Genomic DNA, 15264 nt, shown 5'->3' on the forward strand with positions numbered 1-15264 from the left:
TCAGAGTTGGAGCATGCAGTCGAGCTTTGGAGTTTTTATCTTTTGCATTATCTTGTATTTTCCCCTTTCAGATGCATTGTACTCAAAAGTTTTTTATCATTGTGGATTTTGTGGTGGTGTTCTTATGTTTATTGTTCGTGGGTTATGCTTTTGTTATGCTCATTATGAATCAGACTGATGATTATAAATCCTCCTTGTAGTATCCCAGGATCGGAACCTGGTGAATGGGTGCCGGGAGCCGAGAATGGGGTATTACGGAGGCTGTCGATGCCGGATTCGGCGATCAAGAATTTTGTGAGCCGGTTTTTGAGTTCGGGGCGTGACACGCTAGCATGCCGTTATCCATGGGATTTCAGCCGCCTGGTCGCTTGCACGCGAGCTACCAAGTTCCCCTCATGCCTGAAATGGCTAGACAAGGCCAACTGAGGTCTCCTTTTCTAGGTTGGGGAGGGCAGCGACGCAGCTGCTGTCTCCTGGCCGCATTCAAGACCCAACGCCAAGCCTCCTCTCTCTCTACCTATATAAGGAGAGGCCCAGCCCTCTCAAACCTCACACAGAAAGAAAAGTGAGGGAGAAAACAGAGTGAAAGCGTGCGCACCCTTGGTGAGCTTGGAGCACACTACCCCATCTCAGTCCGTGAAAACCGGACCGAGCTGAGTCACTGTAGGACGACAACAGCACCATTTGAGGAAGAAAAGAGAGGAAGAAGGAGAAGGAAGTAGTTATGTGCGTGCCAGCCCAAGCCTGGAGTCGAAACGGACTGTAGCAGGTAAAGGCCTTTCCCTCCACTCCGTTAAAACTCTAAGAGAGCTCACAAACTAAGGCTCTATCACACCCTACTACACACCACATTTAGGACCAAGAGAACCGGCTGTTTTGAAGCTGAAAACGGACCAAATGCAGCCCCTGTTTCGGGCTGAGCATGGCCTGAATGTAGCCTTGTTTGGGGGCCGAATATGGCCAGGGTACAGGCCTTGTTTGGAACCTAACAATGACATATAAATGGCACCATTGGAGGCTGAACCACGGCCCAGAAATGGGCCGCACGGGGATAAAAAATCAGACTCCTAATAGACACAAAAACAGTAAGTTCCTTAGCTGAAAGGCGGCTGAGAAACGACCGATTTTTGGCATGTGAGCGACCTCGTTTTGGGTCATTTTCTTGTTGGGAAAAACGGTAGCCACCATGCCACCAACATGGGTGGAAATGTGGCCAGAGATGGGCCGTTTTGGAGCCAGAACCATGGCAGGAGGTAAGCCCTGTTCAAGTCCTCAACCGCCTGCAAAAAAAAAAGAAAAAAAAAGAAAAAAAGAAGAGCCAACTGGGCTCCACCAAAATGCAGGTGGGCCTCGTCCAAAGCAGATTTATGCACTGACCGTGGACCCCACTAAAAAGTTGGTGGCCTGCTCTGCTAGTGGGTCGCACCATGATCAAACGCCCACGAAGGGATGGTGTGTCTGGGCCGTCCATCAAAGGTCTGGCCTGGACGTAAGCTCCTGCACTTTTTCAAAACAAAGAAAAATAATATATATATATATATATATATATATATATATATATATATATATATATATATATTTATATATATAATACATGCATGCATGCATGCACCTGTACGCGCATGTAAATATTAGATTACATGTACCTTTGATAAATGCAACCTGGAGTATGTAGATTTCATCCAGACCGTCCATCCATTTCCTCCGGCCCTGGACACCACAAAAAAAAAAAAGAAGAAGGAGAAAGTATGTATGAAGAGGCACGGAACACTCATCTGCGAACCAGTCCGCACGGGCTACCTACGAACGTTTTTGAGAACTCATCATATCTTATGATTATCAAAAATCTGAACGGTCCACATGAAGCAGAACCTCATGAAACCCTCCTAGTACCAATTTTTACTTTGAACCAAAATCCGGGTGGGCCATAAAAATGCAAACAATTTCTTCCCTTGATTTGAATTTCTCTTTACTAATGGCCCACCAGAATCTTAGATTAAGGTGAAAACTCACCACCTAAGATTTCATGAGATTCCACATCTTGTGGACCGCTCGGATTCGACACCCATGTCACGTGTGGAAAGGTGTGCATGGGCCTAGGTGCATAGGAGAGCATGCCTCATGTAGATATACTACATGCATGAGAATAAATTATTATATACAACCATGCATGACTAGGGTATCTCCAGTACATGTAATAAGATATTACATGTGGGCCCCACATCCACGTGGGACCCACTAGGTATACATGTTATATAAATATATTACATATATATGTATATGTCCTACGTAGGCCTCAGTACATGGGGAATCCACCACAGATGAGTGTGTTCGATCCTAGCCGTCTATTCATTCAACAAGCTTGTCCTAGCAGTGGGCCTCACCCTGATACATATGATTCATCCAGGCCATCCATCAACACAGTAGGTCCCACCATGGTAGAGTGCTTTATCCGCACCGGTTGTACAGTATATCCCAGCCTAATGTAAGTATTCACGCCACTCATATGACGGTTAGGCCTTCCATTAACCCATGTGCCCTACCTTCATCCACACCATCCAATAGGTGCTGGACAATGTTTAGAACAGTGCCTAACTGCATTTGAGCAGCATTGAACCACCTCCACTGCCATTGGGCGGTGCCAATTCACATAAACAACATTCAAACAACACTGGTTTACATGTGACAATGCTAATCATCATTAATAAGCCATGTGCCCCAAAAGGGTGATAGAGCACAGTGACACACATGGAAACCTCTCTTCGTGTAAACCAACCCTCACCTGAACCCAACCATGGGACCCACCAGGTACATATGGGGTCCATTTGGGAGGACCAATCCAACCCCTGGTAAGGACGAGCTGCAATCCTGTTAGATCACCTTGTTGAAATACATGGCATGCCTAACACAAGCCTAGAAGGCCTTGTGATGTACCCCTTTAAACTTTTGTTAGATGTACAAAGCCATACCCGACAAAGATAAATTGTAATCTTAGGAGATTCCTTGAGCAACCGCGAGCCACAAGAAGACCCGGACTGAGTACGTGGACACTACCATATAGGTGATGATTCTTCCCCTTGAGCTTTCCATCTTCTCATTAGCTTAAGTTATAGTTTTTATTTATATTTAATATCTCTCTCTTATATCACATGTGTTAGCTGGTGGAAATTGAATTGCTATATTGCCTGCTTAATGTTCATCTTGTATAATTGTTCATGGATTATTTGTGGATTGCTTATGGAACTTGAATTGGTACACCAGTGGGAAACCCCCACCTATATGTGTACACCCATACTTGGGATGTAACCCGACTGGTTGTGATAGTAATGGACCTTCGGCTTAGTGGTTATTGAATGATGATTTAAAGTAAGCATTGATGTGGGCCTACCATCCAGGGTTGTTGTGTCCAATGGTTTTCAAGGATGGTCTTTTATCGAGTGGTTTTGATACTCGCCATATGTGGCTTATTTTGACATCTGTCTATGTGGCTTGTTTCAATATCGCCCTATGTGGCTTTATTTTGGTATTTGCCTTATATGGGCTCGATGTTTTATACTACACAACCATGCGATGGTAAGCCCCATATGTTGTAATATGATTGACTACTAGTCGACGGTTTTCCATTAAACATCCTAAGGTGGTAGCCTCATGGGCCGGGGATGGTGGTAATGGGACACTATGCCCGAGCCGTCGGCCTACGCTGGGCCATGTGCTCCCCGTAGTGACCGTGAGCCTATTTAAATTGGCTGATTGTAACTGGACTAATAACGGTTTGGCTAATCATGTATCTATAGCATGTTGACGATGACGGATGGCTAATCTGGATGTTGTAGCACGTGCCCTTAGGATGTTCGGGGTATCGTTTCGCTAGCTCCCAGTCCACCGACTATCGACCCCTGTCCGGCTGGATGATTTTCTCAAGTCGATGATTTGCATGGGTGACGAGCCCAAGTCCGGCTGGATGTGCATTCCCAGGCCGATGTGCATCCATGCATCCATGCATTTAAAAAGATTGCATCATGTATTGTTTGATTACTTTGTTGTTTTATAACTTGCTTACCTAATGCGGCGGTGTGTAATCTTGAGGGGAATTCACACTGAGCTGGCCACTCATCCATCAAATATACAACCATACAGGTAAAGCAGGTGGCCCAGATGATGTATATGATCAGACTTGATGAGGAGTTGTGCAGGTGCCATGGACGCACAGCCATGTTGCTAAGAGGAGCTGCGTGGTCATGCGGCTTACATTTATATGTTTTCTATTAGTTCTTATGTATGCAAATCTTGTAATCGTTAATGTTGAGACATTGGGTTGTATAAGTCATTATGGGCTGCTTGTATAATTGAATGATAATGAAATTTCCCTTATGTTGATTTATTCACTCTACGCTCATCTGCTTACTCTGATAAAGAAAAAAAAATACGTGAATTTGACCATCCTTTAAGGTTAACACTCGTGTTTTTGGGAAACGAGTCATATACTCGGGTCCTGAAAATACGGGGTGTTACAGGCGCAAAGAATGATTTTCGATCGGAACATACAACAAGTTGAAGAATAAAAGGATTGGAACGGTACCAATCATTCGAAAGATCAATGACAATGCTTATGTTGTTGTTCTTCCAGATGACATGGCAATCTCACGGACTTTCAATGTTCCCGACCTGACCGAGTATCATGAACTAGAGCAAGACAAGAACTCGAGGACGAGTTCTTTTGATGTAGAGTGGGTCACGGATAGTTACAAGGCCAAGATGGATTAGAAAAGGCCCGGTCAACGACAGAAGTGATCCAGACCATCGGACCTTAAATCGGGCGTATCTTGCAATCTGAAATGAGTTATCTGACGTAAAATATATGATTTTGGGGTAGAACGAGCTATTTTAGCCAACCAACCTAGCTATGACAGGTTACTCAAGACGGATTTGAGAAATACCGCCAGATCGATGGTCATTTCCCTATTTTAATTTCATTTTTACTACAAATAGTAAGTTTTAGTTTGATTATAACTCTTCATTAGTTGGGCTTTGGGAGTTGCATCCAACGTGAAAAGAGCTTAGAAAAATTAGGAGAATAGCTTGGTAAAACCAACTAGGACACTTACTATTTTTGACCGAAAACCTTGTGCACTAGTAGACATCACAACCGTCTATAAATAGTAAGTTTACTATTTATAGTAAGTCGCAAATTCTAGGAGTTTTAGTTGTAGTTTGATTCTGATTTCTTTCCTATTGCTTGGTACCCCTATTTAAAGGGTTGTGAACTCATTTTTATTCATTCATTAATTAATTTCAAATTTATTAGAATTTATTTCTATTTTCTGCTTTCTTTTCTCGTGGATTCGAGAAGTCTCTGTGAGGAGTCCAGAGAAGTTCCGTGGATTCGGAATAGTTATCCTCTTGAGGAAGATGGTGCTCGACCTGATGTCCTTCCTTGCATCAGCTAGCAAGGGAAACATACAAACATCATTGAGGGCCTTAGGAAGGTTTAAATGGTGGGTGTCCAATTTGGACGAGATGGTACGACCCACTAAGACTTACATTAATTATCCCCTATATCGGGCTCACCTTACTAAAATGATCTTGCAAAACGGATGGCTATCGAGGATAAAACATATACAACATGGTGTGGTCATTATGTGGGGTCCACCTGGGCCACAAATCTGCCTCACTTTTAGGTCCAATCTCTAAAATGAACTGATAAAATAGATGGACAACGTCAATAAAACACATGCATCAAGGTGGGTTCCACCTCTGGCCCAACTGTTGGGTAGTGTGAATAAGACACATACATGTGGTGGGGTCCACTTAGGATGGTAGGGATAAAACACATAGTGCATGGTGGGGTTCACACTGAGCCCCACAGACAGGTTGGATAGCGGAAAAAAAAAAAAAACTTCACAGTGAGCTTTAAGAAGTTTTCAATGATAAATATGCATCCAATCACCACTGTTTCCTGGGTGTGGTCTATCAAAAAATCAGGTCCCACACGCTCCATTGTGCTAACAAGATGGATGGTCAACATGGATATAACAAATACACCAAGGTGGGACCCCATAGTGTGTACAATATGCTTTGTAAATTTCCTTCATCCATGTCTAATTGACCTTTTTAACAAGTTTTACTGTGGATAAACATCATGGCGGGCCACTCAACATGTCCACACTGTCTGGACAACGTGCCCTCGCATGCTGTCTTGACAGTGTGGACCACCGAGGGTGGACCCCACTCGAGTTAGCAAAATAGGACTGGAGAGGGAAAAATGAGAGACGGGGGAGCATGCACATAGTGAGTCCCTGCCACTATGGGCCCACGTAGATTTACACACGTACACCCAGATGGGTCCCATCCTCAACAAAATGGAGGGACAACATGGATATACAACATACATCAAGGTGGGGTCCCACCCTAGTGGGCCCACTTTTAAACAAAAGGATGACAAATTAGGTATATCAACCCGATGCACTCACGTCAACGATCAGATCGAAGGTGGGGTTAACTCGAACGGTTGGATCTGCTCTAAGCTCATCTCCTAATTCCTCTAACTCTCTTTCAACTCTCTTTTAATTCCTCCAATTCTCTCTTAATCTCTCTTTCTTCCTTTCCTTTGTCTTTATCTCATTTCTCTCATTTTCTCTTCTCTCTCTCTTTCTTTTCTTCACTTTTTCCTCTTTCTTGGCTAGAAAATTATGGACAACTAAGGCTATGGCTTGGGGTGTGTGTTTGTAGGATAGAATGAGATAGAGAGGAAAAAAGGAAAAGGCGGGTTAGAATGTGGAGAGGGAAAGGGGGAGAGGTAAGGTTTGGCATGGGAGAGAGTGGGATAGCATGGGCTAGCTTGACTTTGGTGGAGAGATTGATGGGGTGTGTTGACTAGAGTGATGAGAGGGGTATGGGAGGTAGGGGTAGTTTGGGAAAGCAGTGGTTGTCAGCGTAATTTGTAGGGGTGGTTTGGGTCAATTGGCAAAGGAATGGGTGTGGTGGGTGAAAAAGGTGTGAGCAGTATAGTCTTGAAATTATGAAAAGACACCTTTTAGAGATTCCTTGCAAGTGTGCCCACACGCATACACACATCATAGTGCCTACCTGCCTCAATTTACACAGATGCACGGATCTCACACAACGAATATCGAAACGAAGTGTTTAGTGCAAGGTTGAAATTGCAGTGCTCACACGATCGTTAGAGTATAAGTCTCGAGTCATTGTGGTATAAAACACAAGCGCGATCGACGATTGATAATCCAATCGATCCTAACATAAGAAATAGGCGTACGAAAGGTTCTAGCAGAACATGGGTCTCACATTATCAATAGAAACAATAGTTGTGGTTGATTTCTTTTAATTGATCAGGTCTTGGACAACATGCTTCAAGGTAAAGCAACTATCCATTAAATTGCCTGTGATTGGTGGTCCATGCAAAATCAATTTGATTGTAGTTATAAGTCAAAAGATTCAGCACGGAGCTTTGATGGAGAGGGGTGAGGATTTGTTTATGGATTAGTGCGACCAACACATCGTTATAGGGTTGAGCCAACGATCTTGTTAAACCAATTTTGAGATCGGCACACGAAATCCGTGATATTTCAATTCAGGGATTTTCACAATCATTCATGGAATATTCACCAACATAAAGAGGAAAGAGGCAAGAAGACTAAAGGCCATTTTTATTTCTCTGGGTTCGTGTATAATTCGAGTGTGATACAATGCAACTGTAATTGAGTGTGATACAACGCTACCATTAATTACATTTCAGGAGAATAAACCTTGATTCTAAAGTGAAGCTTGATGAGTTGTCATGAGATGTACGAGGCTATGTTTATGTTATGTATTGATAGCCTCGTTGTCAAGGGGATCCCTCTAGCCATTTAAGGTCTAACATCACTAGCTCAAGGCTTTAACATGCTCTCTTAATGGAGTGGATAACAATCGTGGGGCTCGAAATTTAAGTGATCACTCGATGAGCGATATGCCTAGTCTTGATAAACTACAAGAGTCGGCTTACTTCTTGAGTATAGCTAAAGTGATGTGTTTTGACAAGAAACAAATGCATTTTGATTAGGGGATCTTATTCAATAACAACAAAGAATCAATAAAAGAACAATCATCATAAAATATTTTATTGATTTAATAGTTCATTTACATCCTCATATTTCCCTTGATTCCAATACAAAGTATGTCAAATAGATGAAACAATGTAAAACATATAATAATTCAAATAAAGATCTCAGCAGCATTTCGGCTTATAATGCACTCTTTTTTATGGAGGATACATTGTGCGGATCTAGGAATCCTTCAAAGATCCTTTATCTCTGTATTGATTTGTCTAAAGTGACAATCCCGAAAATGATGAATTTCCATCATGAAAGACTACAACAATGTAGAAATGACAAATACATGGGCCTCTTGAAAGGGATTGCGTGTGCAACAGGGTAATTGCATGGTGCGTAAAAGCTCCATGTTATGCACCAGTCACGCAATAGGGGATCTCCTTGTCTTCTTCTTCTTCTTCTCATTTTGCTCCTCTGGAATACCTAAAGCGCTTCTTTAGAATCCTCTGGAGCTTTAGACTTGCAAATGGAATGGAATGAGATGTGTGAAGGGGTATTTACAGGCATCTCACATGTGTGGCTCGATCCATGTGCCACATACTCCCATTGCACGGCCCCATACAAGGGCTTATTGCGTTGTGCAATGGATCGCACAACACATCCATTGCACGCTAGCAATGGGTCTCTCTTTTCTATTCTTTTGAAAATCTTTCTCTTCTCTCTTTCTTTTCTGCTTGGATTCTTTTACTCTTTCTACTTCTTTTCTTTCTGATTTTGTGCCCCAACATGATATTAGCCTCATTGGCTCATCACATAATAGCATAGAGAATGATTGTGTCAATACAATAGACAGGGAGCTTCCTTGCTTTGTTAGACTGGTTAAGCTTGTGGCCATGCAACAGGGAGCCAGGGTTCGTGGGTCGTAGATTCATACCTTTTTTTAGTTAGCCTTTTCTTAGTCCATCATATGAGTAGGCATATGTGTGAGGGCCAATTATATGATAAAGCATGCATGTGTCAAGTGATCACAAACTTTCAGAGGTATGTGTGCTACTGGCCGTAATGGAGGACATAAGGAGTCAGCCAAGGTGATCAGGAGGCCTTGTGCTGTTAGAGGGCAAGGTTGGATGGTCCCGTCTTCAGGCAGCTCGAGGGTCATGAATGGGATGAGATGTGATAGAGTATACATAGTTACAAATGCATGAGATGGTATGGTATGCATGATGATGTATAAGCATAGCTTATAAAGTCGTAAAAAGTGGTGACGGAAGCCGTGTCATGCTCGAAATCCAGGCACCCATGTAAGGCTTTTCAAGACCTGAATCCTAAGTTCGTGAACTTATTTAATTAATATGGACTATAATCTATACCATCCATTTGAGTTCAATAGACATTCAAAGCCATCTAAAAGGAAAATATTGTTGAAATAAATCATATTCACAAACTGTTAATAATTTCAAGTGTCTATTATTAATCAATATTTTTTTATTACATTAAAAATTCAAATCAAACTAAACCTACTGAACAAAAAAAGAAAACTAGTAGTAGAGTCCAACTTGCTCATAGTCTTCTAACACGGTACTTGTAAAATTGTTAAAGTGGGGTGAGCATAACAATCTAGTGGGATCATATATTGGTAACTTCTAAAAACTTTTGGGTTTATATAGTTAACAAAATAAATTGAAGAAAAGTAATATCATGAATCATAATGCAAGAGATGCTATGCATGTAATGCTTTTCATGAATCACATAAATTAAACAATCATCATCATCACTTTACATAATCACTTATCAGTCACTTGTCCATGTGTACCATCAGGGAAACGTTCAAGTCGATGCACTAACCGAGACCTTTTAGGACGATCCTGGGGCATCTAAGGTAGTGCACCGATCAAGACATTTTAGGAGCCCAACATGACATACATCTAAATCGAACATTGTATTGCTTTTGATATTGTTTAACATGAAATTCGGTCGTTGGTACATTTGTATGGTACCGGGTGTGCCAAAGCTTTTTATAGCTAGGTCCAAACCGAACGCCTATGATTCGAAGCGTCGTGATAGACAGAAATCATGAGTAGTCGTCTATGACTGAGAAATGAGATAGTTTGACTATCTATTCAGCCACATGTAAATGAAATTAGCAATTTGCAAATGGGAGTTTTTCCTTCTAATAAGTTCTTTTTGCCTTTTAGTTGAAAGGATTTTTTTCTCACCGTGATAGCAAAAGTAATCAATTTGGGCAATGTGAGAGTAAAAGGAGGTCAGTTGTATTGAATTAACATGAAAATTAAAAACTTATGATAAAATCCATCGGCAATTCAACGTTTATGGTGTAGATGGCGAGGCCTTAAATCTAAGTCTTCATTGGTCCAGTGACTTGGGTGTGTAAGAAGGGAATTATATTACTTAAAGTAAAAGAAAAGAGGTCTTCCTTGTAATCCAACGCTTGATGTCTATGGAAGGAAATCATACTACTGAAAATAAAATAAAAAGGTTTTATTTGTAATCCAATATTGGCATAGATGGAAAGGAATTATATTACTACTAATGTAGGCATGTTCAGCAGAGCAGCATAAATTGCACTACTACTATGCTAAAGTTGGTTAAGCGTACCAACGCAGATGTGTTGTCTTAGTTTAGGATAAATTATGTTAAGATGAAATAAAAGATAAGCAACATTGTGTTGTAAATTTGATTTGATGTATTGGGTTGGCGAGGACCTAGAGCTCTTCAGTGTTTTTCTTATTTATATAATTTTAGGGCAATTGCTAAAGAGAGTTCTTCATAACCCACTTCTCCTATTTTTTGACATGAAAATAATCATCTAGGTTGGAAGAGAGTCATGGCCTATTAAATGATATCAAGTATGTTAATCGTTTATCATGTGTTGACCTTTGGTTGCCTACACATCCTGCTTTTGGTAAGTGGATGAGAGTCTCTCTTAACTTGCCATGTGTTGGTCATAGCTATCCTTTGCTCCGCACAAATGTAAATAATGCATTGTGAAATTCAATGAACTAATGTAGTTATTATTCTATTCCTCAAACATTTTCGACCATAAAGTTTTTATACGGTGCCATGGTGCATCGGTTGAATTTGTAACTTACTGCGACCGTGTTTTGGTTGAAACCCAACTTCAGTCATGAGGCAACTATGATGATTAGTTGCCTTTGCCATGTGAATGAGGTACACAACACATGTGTTATCACTATAGCCATGAAATAAATATTTTGCCCATCTCTCATTGAGATGTCGCTGCCACGTGGCACCATGCGAGTCACTAGATATGAAGTGGTCAGATAAGGGAAAAGCAGATACCTGAGTAGCACATGGTTTTGATGATTCTAATTGAGTGATTTATAATCATAAACAATGGACAACTATAAACAATTGGTCTCATTGGAAGGGTAAGGATCATCGGATTGGAGTGGTTCTTTCTCCATGGCTCTCGTGGTACTATTGAATGAACTAGCTCGATTATTGATTGGGCATTTCACGTGGCATTAAAATTTTTTATGCATCTCATGTGGCATTTAAAAAGTGTGGGGATGTTGTTATCTTGGCCATAAGTTGGAAGACATTAGCAAAACCCATAACTTTATATTGTTGCTATTTACTAATCTAATGGGGACATATGACAACTTTACATGTCGTTGAACGGTTTGTAGGCCCCCTCCTAAAGTCTGTGTGGCATTAAAACCGTGCATCGGGCATGCCCCATTGCGAAGGCAAGACACCAAAAAAATCAAAACTCAGGTGGAAGACACCAAAAGGAAATAATCTATAATTGAGCCCTAAACGTCTAAATGCAATTGGAATGGCCCACCTTAGTTTTTGATATGCATTATTTTTTGGATTTCCTTTCATCTTAGTAACTTAAACCTTATGAATGGTTATATGGTAGGTAAAAGGACACCACCATGCGTGCCTGGCAATAGTCCAATCTTCTTTCTGCAGTGGGTATCCTCCCAATCATTTCGACTACTGTGGGTAGACGCGGATTGCCCGGGACATCCTCCAACAGGAAGTTCCTTTAGTAGAAGCTAGGTGCAATAATCCAAAATTTTTGTACGTAGGCAGGACACACATATACCCTCCTCATAAACAAATAAACTAGTTAAAATATATAATTCTCTCTTTAGAAAACAAAATTACCCAGCTAGTCAAGTAGTAAAAATTTTGTAGTTGATTAATAGGTTGAATGATTGATATTTATTACGACATTAAAATAACCCTTTTTGTAAAATTCTAAAATAAATTAAAATTTTAAACTTAAATTTTAAAAGGAAGAGATGGAATCAGTGGGTCCCAACTTCTTCCCTTATCTTGGAGTCGTTTTAACTTCTTAAGGGAAAAATGACTGAATTCTCTAGATTTATATTAAAAAGAAAAATAGAGGGAGATAATTTTAGGGTAGGAGAAAGGAAAAGCTCCTCTAGGTTAGTATTAGTAATTATGGGTAGTTTAGATTAGCCGTGGAGCCATCACATGCACATATGTAGTGACAAGGGTGTATCTGTTTGGTGTACAATGAAGCACAACACACGTGAAACCCCAAATCTCAATGTAGTTGCTTTTTGGCCTTTTTGGCATGGGAAACCATGTCGGACTCACTCTGACGTTTGGGGTCTGATCCACATAGTCCATCTAATTGTTGAGGTCAACATATGCTAGAACCTCGGAGATCAGGTCGATCTGACTGCAGGTGGACCATATCGATCAAATGGTTCTTGTTAGGAAGTGACATTTAAAACATGTTTAATCAATCTAATATTTAACCATATTCTGTAACCATCATTTGGCAGACCATTGATATAACGCCCTGAAAATCGGGGGTCGAGCAAATCTGAACTCCCGAGGTTCAGAACATCACTTATGCAACATAGATAATGATGTTTGAATGTTGTCCATATTAATGCATTTAAACATAAGTGAGATTATACTAAAACAACTTGTCATACTTCATAGTTAATGTAATTTGGCAAGCAAAAGACTGAGATAGATATATAAAGTATATAAGTGTTTCATAATCTCCAGAGTATGAGTATGTTACCGGGCTGAATATATACATGTATTGGTTCAAAATAGAGAAATTATCAAATGTAAGGTGTTTGACTAAATCATAAGTCTCTGTAAACCTGTCGATCAGTACATGGTTTACATAGACCCGCCTGATAGCTGAGCATAGGAGAACTCCTCCTCCTCGTCTATGTAGTCCTGCTCCATAACATAGACTACCTCAGTACCTGCATCTAAACCAGAGTCTGGTTGGTATTTTAAAACACCATCCTAGGTGAAAATGAGTAGCTAATTCAGTGGAACTATAAAGCAAAGGTTAACATGTTATCAATTTAGTCAAGCAGTAATGATAAAGGAATACATCAAACAATCATAGCTATTATTATTAATGCAGGGATGATATGTATTAATGATGCATGCCCTCGCCTGCACTCCTTCTGCGACATCATCTCACGATTGCGGCATATACCCCTTCCTCTGTGCTCAACTCCAATGCCAAAGGCACATGCAAATGCGGTGTATGTAGGTGATTAGCCAATTTCTTAATTAGACTTATTCATACATCAGGTTTGGGAAGCTAAGGTACCTCCCTTTATATTATTTACCCAAACAATGATCCATCTAGGGTCGTCAGTCCTAATTAATCTCATACATTAGCAGTTCTAGGTCGCTACAGAGAGGCTTGTCACCTCAGCGCAGGCCTAGTTTATACTCGAGGTCACTACGGAAATGCTCATCACCTTAGCGTAGTCCTAGTGTATACTCGAGGTCACTCCACCAACGCCCTACCAACTGGCAGTCTATTTTTGAAGGCTCGTTCCCAACCTGAATGGGGACCACAACCAGGCTGCGCCAATGTAGACCGACAGCTCGAATACAGTGTCCCATACCACTGTATTTGGCTCACAAGTTTGGGTTACTCACTGGTCACTATGGGGAGGCTCGTCACCCCAACGTAGGCCGACAGCTTGACCACGGTGTCCCATACCACCATGCCTGGCTCATGAGTCTTAGCGGATCGTGGTACCAAGGTTAAACGGGCTTTGCTCTGGTAAGTTGGTACCTTAGATTCAAGCAGTAGTGTCCATACATGGTAAACACCCATTAGGCCAATCGGGTTAGTTGACAAGTTCGATTGGTATGAGTATATGTTAAATTAATCGACATGGTACCACTGTCGACAATCATCGTACGACTCGGATTCACCGAACGTATCCAATGTGGCGAAACTAGTTTGGCCACTCAAACGGGAACCGTTACCGATTGCCTGGACTATGTAGTAGTCCCAATCATACTCAATTACAACAGGTATTCATATGTGACAGTCAAACAGCATGCAACAACCAAATCACAAACAAATCTCATTTGAGCATATTGACGAACACATAGTGCACATGTTATTCTACATGCACATGTTATACATAAATCACAAAATAGCAATGCACATTATATGAAGGAATCTATTTATATAGTGAACGTAATTGAGAATCATATCTCAACACCTTTAATAAATACATTTCATCATACGATTACTCATTCAAACATTTTATCAAACACTTAGACTACACACTTCAACATACATATCATAAATTTATCATAACATGTATTATGGCAGATCCTTTCATAACAGAGATGTCACACATACAACAATCAGGTATTCACAATTAGTAATCATAGCAAGCACAAATCATAATTTCATATCCATTCAAATATTTCAACAAACACATGGAATACACAATACTCAACATAATTCATGTAAAGGTATAATACACAGAAAGCACCATATCTAAGCACATGTGATAGCAATCAAGTCAGTCATAAACCATTACTGACATTGAAAGCCTTGAAAACCATAACCTAAACATTTATAGTATGCACCTTTCGTCGGTAGACTCATAACAAGCTTAGTTTGAACACTGTGTCTTTGCCTACGATACAACGACAACCTATAGCATGAAATAGGTAAGCTATTTCATCACTTACGCTATTTGGATCCCTCAAACAAATTAGGGTTAGGATTTTTTACCCAAGAACGGAGTCGAAATCGCCAGAATAGCGATACGGGAAGGATGATTCGGCATGTGGAGTGGTGGGATCGAAGCCCAGCAATGATCTCTAACTCTCTCTCTCTCCTCTCCTCACTTTCTCCTTCTCCTTTTCCTCTCTTTTCTCTCCTAGGGTTTGAAATTCATAT

The 15264-nt window shown here is 40.7% G+C and overlaps 1 long non-coding RNA gene across 1 annotated transcript; it reads left to right on the plus strand.

Annotated features, from left to right (window-relative positions):
* Window positions 1–629: 629 nt before the first annotated feature.
* LOC131227419 (uncharacterized) lies at window positions 630–4375 on the plus strand. The gene is made up of 2 exons (XR_009162255.1): window positions 630–769; window positions 4138–4375. It is a non-coding gene; the product is annotated as an uncharacterized LOC131227419 (long non-coding RNA).
* The last annotated feature ends 10889 nt before the right edge of the window (window positions 4376–15264 follow it).

The sequence above is a fragment of the Magnolia sinica genome, chromosome 15 (assembly GCF_029962835.1).
Source record: "Magnolia sinica isolate HGM2019 chromosome 15, MsV1, whole genome shotgun sequence".
NCBI classification, from domain to species: Eukaryota; Viridiplantae; Streptophyta; class Magnoliopsida; order Magnoliales; family Magnoliaceae; genus Magnolia; species Magnolia sinica.